Below are 10,675 nucleotides of genomic sequence, written 5' to 3'. Positions count from 1 at the left end.
CGGATATTTTTCACTTCTTTTTTTTTTTTTTTATAAATTGTGCATCCAGTCAAAACCCCTTCAATGCCTTTGCTGCACCACCAGGTGGTGATAAGTTCAACATTAACCACATAAACGTTAAAAGACCATGTGCTCATAGCTACAGCGCTGCTAGGATGTGTAGCACATGGGCTACGTTCACGCTGCAGGGAAATGCGACCCAAAGCCGATCCTTTTGCCTGTATGCGACCCATATCCGTCTTTTTCACCCCCCAAAAAATCCCATTTGTGGCACTTCCATATGTGGTACTAATTTGGATACGTATCAGATATTTTTTAAAAGATCCGGAGTGTGAATGGTCATGTAGCATTTTATCCGTCTTTTACGTCACTCTCATTGCACATCCACACACAGCAGCAGCTAACGCTCCATAAAAGGCCGTTGCTAATAGCTGCGCTGCTTTCTTCTCACATTACTTTGTCTCGCTATGATGTGATCTTAATATTGTCGGCTCCCATTGCTCAGCAGCTTCATAATGATAACAAGGAGAGACGTCGGCTGGTAATTTTATTTTTTCCAGTTTTGTTTTCTTAACAAAACTTTATTGAATACTTCTAGAAACAATTACATTCACCATTACTTTCGTAACCTTAAACCGTTAAGACAGTAGAAGTATAACGGTCGCATTTAATGACTCTTCGAGTTTACTGAAACATCATTAGTTTAAGTTTGTAGTCCAACTGTTTTATAAAATCACTAATATTTGCTTTTAGTTTACATTTTCCCATTTTATTTTATTTTTTTTACATTTTATTACAACTATCTTTTATTCTGTTTTTATTTTCCTATGTTTAAATCATGTAAATCACTTTGCGTTGTCCTTGTACTGAAATGTGCTATACAAATAAATTTGCCTTGCCTTTGCCTAGTAGTAGTATGAACGGCAACCTCAAAAAAATCTGATTTCAGCAAACAAATCGGATTTGAGCATCAGAGACCAAAAGCTACACAGCTGCCGCTTGTGTTTAGCGTTTCCTCTCAGTCATCATTAACTCCTCTCAGCTCACATTTGAGCTTTAATGGAAACAGTTGAGAATAAGCAAGACAAACGATGACATTTGTTTTCTTTTTTAGCTTGTGCAAACCTTGCCTCTATCCAGTTGTTAAGTCTGACGTCACGGGTCACATTTTCTCGTTTATGCTTACCGTTAATTCTTAAACTTGTTTCTATGCTTTACAATGTCAAACGTTAACATTGTATGAACTGTAGTTAGCATATGCGACAGGTTAGTTTAATGCTAACACGACGAGGCAGCAAAATCGCACCATTTTAACAATCTCCTGGAGAATAACTTATCTTATCAACTGCAGCCGTCTCCTCTTCTCCTTCTCATCGCACAGGAAAAGATAAAATGACACCTGGAGTTTTTTTGTTTTTTGTTTTTTTGTCTCCGATCTATTAAGACAGCATCGAACACAGAACAGCGGCATATTGAATAAACGACGGATTGGACCCAGAAGCAGTGGTAAATACGTCACGAATTAACAGCCCCATGTCCTCGTCTTTCAAACTGACCGGATATCCATCCCAGCTTTAATTTAGATTTACAATAAGAAAAAAAAAGAAGAAAAAAAAAGGAAAAAAAGGGAAAAAAAGAAAAAAAAAAGGAGGAGCACCACCAGGCTCCTGTCCTCTCATTGATTGGCACCTCAGTTTCTCTCCTTTAATCGTTGTTCAGCAAAAGTACTCAACGTGGAACTGATGGATGACTTATTAAAAACATTTAAACAGTTTGTCTTCCTTTTTCCTGTTGTCGAGTTCTTGTGCCACCCCCAAGGTCATGTCGCCCTAGATGGAGAGCCGTTTGTGCCTCTGGACATGTAATATTAGCTTTGACTCTTTAAAAATTTAGTTCACAGCTGATTTTCTTTGGATTAAAATATTCAAAGTAACTGTTTAGCAAGTAAAAGGTCAGGTCTGAACAACATTTTAATAATTACCATTGTCCTGTTAGCTCTTATCACACCCATAAGTGCTTCAGCATACTAACAGGAATTAAATATTGCCTCAAAACAGATTTATTTGTGTTGAACCAATCTTTAAATCTTCCCTTTCGCTCCCTTACAAGTGATATTCGACACATGATGTCTCCCTCTGACTGCTTCTTTGCCTTTCTGCTCTCCGTCTGATTGAAATGAAAAAAAAAAAAGGTGAGGGCAAAGAATATAACAAAGAGGCATAGTTGATTTAAAGTGGAGCAGGAGAGTGGTTTGGGAGTGGGGAATTGTCATTTTTTTCCCTGCCTCCTTCCAAAGCTCTCCTACTGAGGGAAGACAGGAATTTCAGATGAGGTTTGGGATTTCTGCCCACTTCAAAGACGTTTTCACACAAGTCCTCGGCTTTCTTTTCACTCTTATATGAAACAGATTTCACTTCCAAGGGCCAGAGTAATTTGTGCCACCCTCCCTTCGAGTCTGTGAACTGTGGATTAAAAAGGAAAATATGGAGTTTTACTGCAATATCACAGCACCCTCACGCACTTTAAAGCTCTATTTTGTTTCTGACTTGAAAGCTGCACCCAGCATTTACAGCCGAGGTCAGACGTTTCCATTCAGTCATTGGGCATGAAGGTGACATACATTATTGGGTTTTAAACTATTTATTTGAAGTATTTTTTATTGCATTTTCAGACACTTGGTCAAAGGATGGTGAAATGGCTGGTTGGATATAAACTATTTAACTGAAATAGAAGCTATTTGATGATGTGGTGGACATTTATGACTATAGACACGATGAGAAAAGAAAACTAAAGGTGTGTGTCGATCACCAAATTCTAATATGGAGATATTTACTGACATTGGAGGTAACTGAGAGTAGCATTAACACGTTAATGTTTCCGCTGGAAACAGTGATTTCATCCAATCTGTGCCGTTTGAGTTTATTTCCACTGATATTTAAACCAATGAAAATAACATCACAGAGTGCAGCTGTTGTCGATAACATTTGCATCAGCGTAGTGGATGAAAGATTGGTGAGCAGGATCTTAAAAACAGATGTTAGTGACCATTTATCTGTGGCACGAAGGAAATTAGAACAGAGAAAAAAATTAATAGAGATAGATCAAAAGAAGGTGAATCTGACATGACACTTTTTTATACGATTACTTATGTCAAGCATAAAAACTCGACTGAATGTTTATAAACGATAAATGAATGTTGAAAAAAATGAACTATAAGATAATTAATTATTTCCCCGCTTTCACACACTAAATTTAAGGAAATTTAGTGTGAGAGAGACATAAATTAGTGGAAATGGACTGAATTTATGGCGCTTTTCTAATCATACTGACCACTCAAAGCGCTTTCAGATTGCAAGATATCTACTTTCACCACTGAGCAACAATCGCCTGCAAACACAAACTGGAAAAAAAACATCAGTAATTAAGAGGTAAATATATAAACGATAACATTACCAAGTGAAAGACTTATTGAACGATGAAGCTTTGTTCACATTATATAATTCACTGATTCTACCTTATTTCATTTGAAATAAGGTTTGGGAAAATGCTTGTAAAGCGTATATAAGGAGCTGTAATAATCAGAAGCAGAGAACGGTACAGAGATCCAATGAATGCTCTGTTTCTGAATTTAAATTAATCAAATTTTATATCTTGGCAGATGGTCATATCTTGCATTGTGTTTGAAATGCATCCCAGGTAACATGTTATCAGTAAATTTGCATAAACACATCTTGAATTATCATTTGAGAGGATCAAATATAAAAAGTAGAGACTAGATGTATGGAGCAGGATTGTTATTGACGAAATGAAATGTCGGATGAAACGGACCTGTACGTGTTTGCAAACTCTTTTCTGGCTGAGAACGGTCAGAGTTGAGTTACGGGAGCACATGGTTTGTTGTGGCGCCGGCTCAGAGGGGGGGGGGAGAACCTTCGGTTTGTTACGCTCTCCTGGTGGAGTTGTTCTTGCGCGGCAGGTGAGGAGCAGTAGCCGACTCCCGCCATCTGTTGCGTGGCTGTCCGCACCATTCCCAGGGAAACGGGCCTGAAACAACGCTGACTGTGATTCAGAGGGCACCAAAGCAAAGACGGAAGTGCACTGGTTGAGTGATGGTCCGGATAATCTGCTGTCACGAGACCTTCTGCTCGCGTTGATGGATTTAAAATGTTCATATAAAGGATATTCTGTGTGCCGCTACGACATGTGTGGAGACTGATCTCTGCCGAAGGCGATAAAAGGGCCCGCCGTTAACAGGTGATTGCTTCGCACTTCCTGTTTCTGGCCAGATGTTCCCTCTGTGGGCTCCGTCTGGTTTGTACGTTTGTTTGACTGCAGGCCTTATGAGGGGCCAATGGTTTCTCTCTCCTCCTGTGGCCAGGTGATCATCCGGTAAGGCACCTGATAACTGGCTACTGTACTGGATATGCATGCTTGGTATGAGGGATTGCTGCAAATGCAACACATTTCAAGCAGCTGTCCACTGTGGCTGTGCGCTCTTTCAGGAGGAGTGAATGCTGGAAGTCAACGTCTCCATGCAGTCTGCTGGGGTTCCTTAGATAGAAAAGTTTTGCACACCAATCTGCCTGGACGGCTTGATTGAAGTGACTCAGTGCCTTGAGATGACGTGTGTTGTGAACTGCCGCCATGTTCTTGGCATCATGAAGACCAAGGAACCCAGCAGACGGGTCAGGGAGGAGGTTCTGGTCCAGTTTACAGCAGGATCTGATTCTACAGCAACATCCCAGAGCTCTGATGCATCCATCATCTGGACCTGGAGAGAGGATGGACCTCCTGCAGACCTACCAGGACATGGACGTCCACCTGGACTGACAGGCTGGACCAGGAGAGCATTGATCAGAGAAGCAGGAGCACCATGGTGGCTCTGGAGGAGCTGCAGAGACCCACAGCTCAGGAGGAAGAACCTGTTGACAGAACAACTATCAGGGGGGCTGGGTGCAAATGTTTAAAGGAGTTCTGGTTCCCCCGGCGTCTGCCTCAGTGAACTCTTTGGCTCCTCACAACCACTATTGAGCATTTGTCTTATGGATAAACCTCACAGATACAAGCACACTCTCACAAACACCTACAGGTGCTTACAGATTCACTTCTATACAGATAAACCCTATAATTTAGCTGTCACTAAATACATCTTGTATTAAACAATGCTGCGTATTTTCAGTGACGTTATCACACTCCACATTTTCACATTTTTGCCTGTAAATCATTTCAAAAGCATGAATCATTTTCCTTCCATTTTGCAATTATGCAGAACTTGGTGCTTGTCTCTTCATTACTTTCGCAATAATGAACCGTGTCGTAGTTTCTGTTTTTAGCGTCTCAAAGTGAGTTTCTGGGTTTTGTTTTTTTTGCACATTACTGCAGAACCTCGGAAAAAAGGAAATATTCCTTCTTAAAGCTAAACAAAATCACAATTAATTTATTTTTCTGCATATTAAATTTTGCATTTTGGCAGAGAATTACATATGCCAGGATTATTATTTTTTTTATTTCAATAACAGCATTGTGAGTTGAGAGGAGGTAAGCTTCAGTAACGTGGCTAACTAGGGCAGGGTTTATGCTGAAGGGAATAGAGCTGCTGCAGAGAGAGCTTGTGGTTTTTTAAGAAAAAGGAGAAAATGTGTGGGCAGAGGGGTTGAAAAAGCTCCTTTAAAAAACCATCTCATGAGTAAGAGGTAGATAGGGGTGCAGGAAGGTTTCCTGCAGAGACGCTGGCTTATTTCCAAACCAAATATTCCCTCATACGAAGTGCTAGATACACTTTTGCACATGTGCAGCTGCTGCCGTCATCTTCTAGGGGCCCCCAGGCTTTCTTTGGGATTATTTTGAATTTGACAAAGCTGATTGATTCATATATGTGTTGCCCTCATGTATGCATCAAAAGATGGGGGCTGGTCTGTGTGTTGAGTTACGATCATCAATCTTGCCAGACCTGAAGGGTTTTGGGTCAATGAAAGGGATCATACAACTAAAATATTCTGCTTTACAACAGAATAAATAAAATAAACAGTGATTCTACATCTTAATTTTTAAACCAGTACAGATTAAAAACATTTTCACTTTGTCAAGTCTCAAGGTACTAAATTGTGATGAAAGAGCATTATGGACAGGTCATTAATGATATACTGCAAAAAAGGGAACTAAAAGTAAGTAAAATCTTCTTGAACTGAATGTATTTGTCTTTGATTTGAGCAGCTAAATTAGATTATCTGCCAGTGGAATGAGTATTTTTACCCCTAAAATAAAATAATTAGATATATTGCTCTTGAAATATGATAATGCAGACGAGATGTTCCTATTTTAAGTGCAGAATTCTCATGATTTTGGCAGATCACCTTATTTACCTGCTCAAATTAAGGGTGAATGCATTCAATTCAAGAAGATTTTACTTACTTTTGGTTCCTTTTTTGCAGTGTAAGAGGCATGTTTGCAGTACAATCTGAGATCTTTTTAGTTTAATAAATGCATTTTGCCGTCTACAGTTATTGACACTGCTTGTCACTTTCTTTTTTAATGGCTTCATCCAACATGGCGGAACATCTTCTGTAAACCCATATCCAGCTGTTATTGCTCCCCAACCAAAGGATTCCCATCTGCATATTTAATCTAGTGTCCACATGGGATAAAGACGGGCCAGCGGGGCGACCAACTCCAGCGAGCAGCTGTTGTCCAAGGTGACCCTACTAAAACACCAGAAACCTGCTCATGTTACATCTTCACTGGTTCCATTGTTTCAGTCCTCTGTCTCGACACCATATTTATTGTGCCAAAGAGGCCATCTAATCTCCATTTTGCTCTATATTAAAAGTTTTGAAATTGATCCTATTTATTCTGTTTCAGATGAGGAAACCATCTGTTAGATGTATGTTTATTGGGGAAAGAAACGTGCAGACGAGCTGGAAGTGTGTGGAAAAAGGATATTTAGCTGGTTCCAATGGCTCACTCGGTTATCAGAAGAGCTAAGTTGGCTAATTTATGGCGGTAAGTTTCAGAAATATGTGGTAACATGAAGAAACATTTTCCTGTAACAAATGTGTCCAGCTTGAGTGACGCAATTTAGTAGATAGAGTTAAAGAAGAGCCAAGTAACCTTCTCAAAATCAGGATAACGAAGCACTTCTGGGAAATGGTCCAAGACTTAAAATATACTCACAAAAAAAAATAAACATTTGTTAAATACACAGAGTGGCTTTGGAAAAGACTGAAGAGGCAGCGTATTTCTAGAGAACTTAATTGGATTCAGAGAAATAGCTTTTTGATACAAATCTACTAATCTTTGCATTTAGTCATCTAGAAGTGACGAAGACGACTTGGTAAAAAGTGAAAAGAAGGCGATGTGGCCTGGTTGTTGGTGCCAGGCGGTCTGGTCTATAAAGCCCTTAATAATGAAGCTCTAACATATATCAGAGGTCTGATTACCTCGTATGTTCCTAACAGAGCACTTCGCTCTCAGACTGCAGGTCTGCTGGTGGTTCCTAGAGTCTCTAAAAGTAGAATGGGAGGCAGATCCTTTAGCTATCAGGCTCCTCTCCTGTGGAACCAACTCCCAGTTTTGGTCCGTGAGGCAGACACCCCGTCTACTTTTAAGACTAAGCTTAAAACTTTCCTTTTTGACAAAGCTTATAACTAGTGGCTCATGTTACTCTGAGCTACCTCTATAGTTATGCTGCTATAGGCTTAGGCTGCTGGAGGACATCAGGGTCTATTTATCTCACTCTGCTGAGTTCTCCTACTGCTCTCCAATCTGCATTGTTTGTTGTTATTTCAGCTTTTAACTTTTTGTTCTCTGTCATTTTTCTCTTCATAGAAGGTACACCTGGTCTGGTGTTCTGTTAGCTGTGACATCATCAGGGGAGGCAGATCATCCTCTATTACCATCTAACATAGAAAGTACTCCTGGGTCAATGTGAGCTTCTGTGCTTTCTGTGTCTCTGCTCTGTCTTCTCTAAGCCCCAGTGGGTGGAGGCAGATGAGCGTTCACACTGAGCCTGGTTCTGGTTCTGCTGGAGGTTCTCCTCCCTGTTAAAGGGGAGTTTTCCTCTCCACTGTCGCTTCATGCATGCTCAGTATGAGGGATTGCTGCAAAGCCATCAACAATGCAGACGACTGTCCACTGTGGCTCTACGCTCTTTCAGGAGGAGTGAATGCTGCTTGGAGAGACTTGATGCAACCTGCTGGGTTTCCTTAGAGAGGAAACTTTCTCACCAACCTGGGGGATCTGATGGAGTCTGACTTTGGAAAGAACCTTAAGATGATGTGTGTCATGAATTGGGACTATATAAATAAAATTGAATTTAATTTAATTTAATTGGTCTGAGTGTTTCAGAACCTGCTGATCCACTGCGATTTTCATACAAACAACCATCTCTCAGGTTTATATAGGTGGCTTCCAAAAAGAAAAAATAGCAAGCGATTCAAAGCAGTCGGTGATAAAAATCGTCCTTTACGCCACAACTATAAATACGTCCACTGTTGCTTGCTTGCTGCTTGTTTGACCAATCTTACCTCCAGCAAAATTCTCAATAAGTAAAAATTTTTTCTCACCATCAACATTCTTTATTGTCTTCTCGCTGTTGTCTGACTCTTCAGTTTGCATTCACATGCAGGCTGTCAGTTTCCAGCCAAACCCAACGTGAGACCTACACATTAAAAAAAAACCAGCCAAATATCTACCTCTCTTGAACTCCCATTAAAGGGGTAGAACTATTGAAACCCATAACAAAGATTAGATTATACTTTATGCCCCCCATAGGGGAAAAAAACAACAAAATCAAAATAAATTAAAAACTGCTATCATAAAATACAATAAATAAACATCAAACACACATATTACACATTACATCACAGGAAGTGCAGAAACATAAAGATGTACTGCACAGAAAAACATAATAAAATACACCAGACTGCATATATACCAGCCTTCATACATCCACAAACTGTATGCCGATATTGTTTATTAACCTGATGGAGATAGGAGATAGGGATGAATATATATATATATATATATATATATATATATATATATATATATATATATATATATATATATATATATATATATATATATATATATATTACCATCCTCTCTGGTTGGGCCTGAGAACAGACTTCTCGTAAATCAACTGCTATGACTCTGATTTCCGTCTTGACCAGATTATTAAATTTAGACTTAACCCTAACCATGTTGACATTGCGTATCTCATAATACTTTCCAAAACAGGCTGATAAAATAAAAACATAATCCTCTGGTCAACCCCAAAGACCCTGAGTCTGCTTAAGAAATACACTCTATGTTGTAATCGGGAACACAGCTTGCTAACATGAACGTCCCGTCTAAACTGGTTACCAAAGAACACGCTATTAGCACACAAAGGGACTAATGCAAAGAAAAAGAAGTTGCACATACAGGCTGCTTATAAAATATGCAATCAGGCAACCAAATAAGTAAGTAAAATTTTATGTCTATAGCACCTTTAACAGACGTTGATACCACAAAGTGCCTCAGAGGTGCAAAACAAGTAAAAAAAACACAAAACATGCTTAATCAAATGCCTGTCTAAATAAAAATGTCTTATGATGGATTCTGTGCAGCGAAGTTACAGCAGGAGAGCATTCCAAAGTCTCGGAGCCACTACCTAAAAATCACGACTGCTGAAATTTTTAAAACAGTTCCAAGGAACCACCAACAACATTTTGACCTTAAGGTCTTAGGTGGAGAAAGAGGTTTTCAAAAGATCCTGAATATATTTAGGAGCCTGACAGTGTAGTGCTCTGAAAGTTAAATCTAGAATTTTAAAATGTATTCAAATGTGCACAGGTAACCAGTGCAGTGAAGTCAGAACAGGAGTAACATCTGCCCTTCCATTTGTTTTAGTCAGCAGCCTTGCTGCAGCATTTTGACCAGGCTGAAGACGGACCAAGGAGGATTTATTTAAACAGCTAAAAAGACTATTGTAATTGGTCTAAACAGGAAGAAGCAAAAGCATGAACAATCATCTGTAGTTCAGTCTATAACACTAATGCTCTTAAATTTGAAATATTCCTTAAACGATAAAAGCAGTTACGAACTAGTGTTTTACACTGATTGTCAAAAGATAAGGAAGTGTCAAAAAGGACAATGCAGATTATGGTGAGTAACTTTCACAGTTGGACTTAAAGAAGCGAGATGCTGCCTGATTATAGGAATTTTATCATCAGGGGAGATAATACGGGTTTCAGGTTTGTTTTTTCAATTCAATTCAATTCAGTTCAATTTTATTTATATAGCGCCAATTCATGAAACATGTCATCTCGAGGCACTTTACAAAGTCAAATCAATCATATTATACAGATTGGTCAAAAATATCCTATATAAGGGAACCAGTTGATTGCTTCAAAGTCCCGACAAGCAGCATTCACTCCTGAATGTTTGAGCTGCTGAATGAATTCTCTTTGTTGTTGTACACCCACATATCGAACACATACTGGGTTCAGACAGCTCAGATGGTCAATACAGCTGGATATCATCAGCATATAGATGGTAAGAAACATTTTTAAGGCTTTTTTTAGGATGTTCCCCAAAGGATACAACTACAACAAAAACAGGATCGGACCCAACACTGAACCCTGAGGTACTCCACAAGACAGTGGTGCGCTGTTTATGTACGCCTGGGTCATAC

Source organism: Fundulus heteroclitus, chromosome 11, assembly GCF_011125445.2.
Source record: "Fundulus heteroclitus isolate FHET01 chromosome 11, MU-UCD_Fhet_4.1, whole genome shotgun sequence".
Lineage (NCBI taxonomy): Eukaryota > Metazoa > Chordata > Actinopteri > Cyprinodontiformes > Fundulidae > Fundulus > Fundulus heteroclitus.
The sequence above is the reverse complement of the archived record's forward strand: the minus strand, read 5'-3'. Positions refer to the sequence as shown.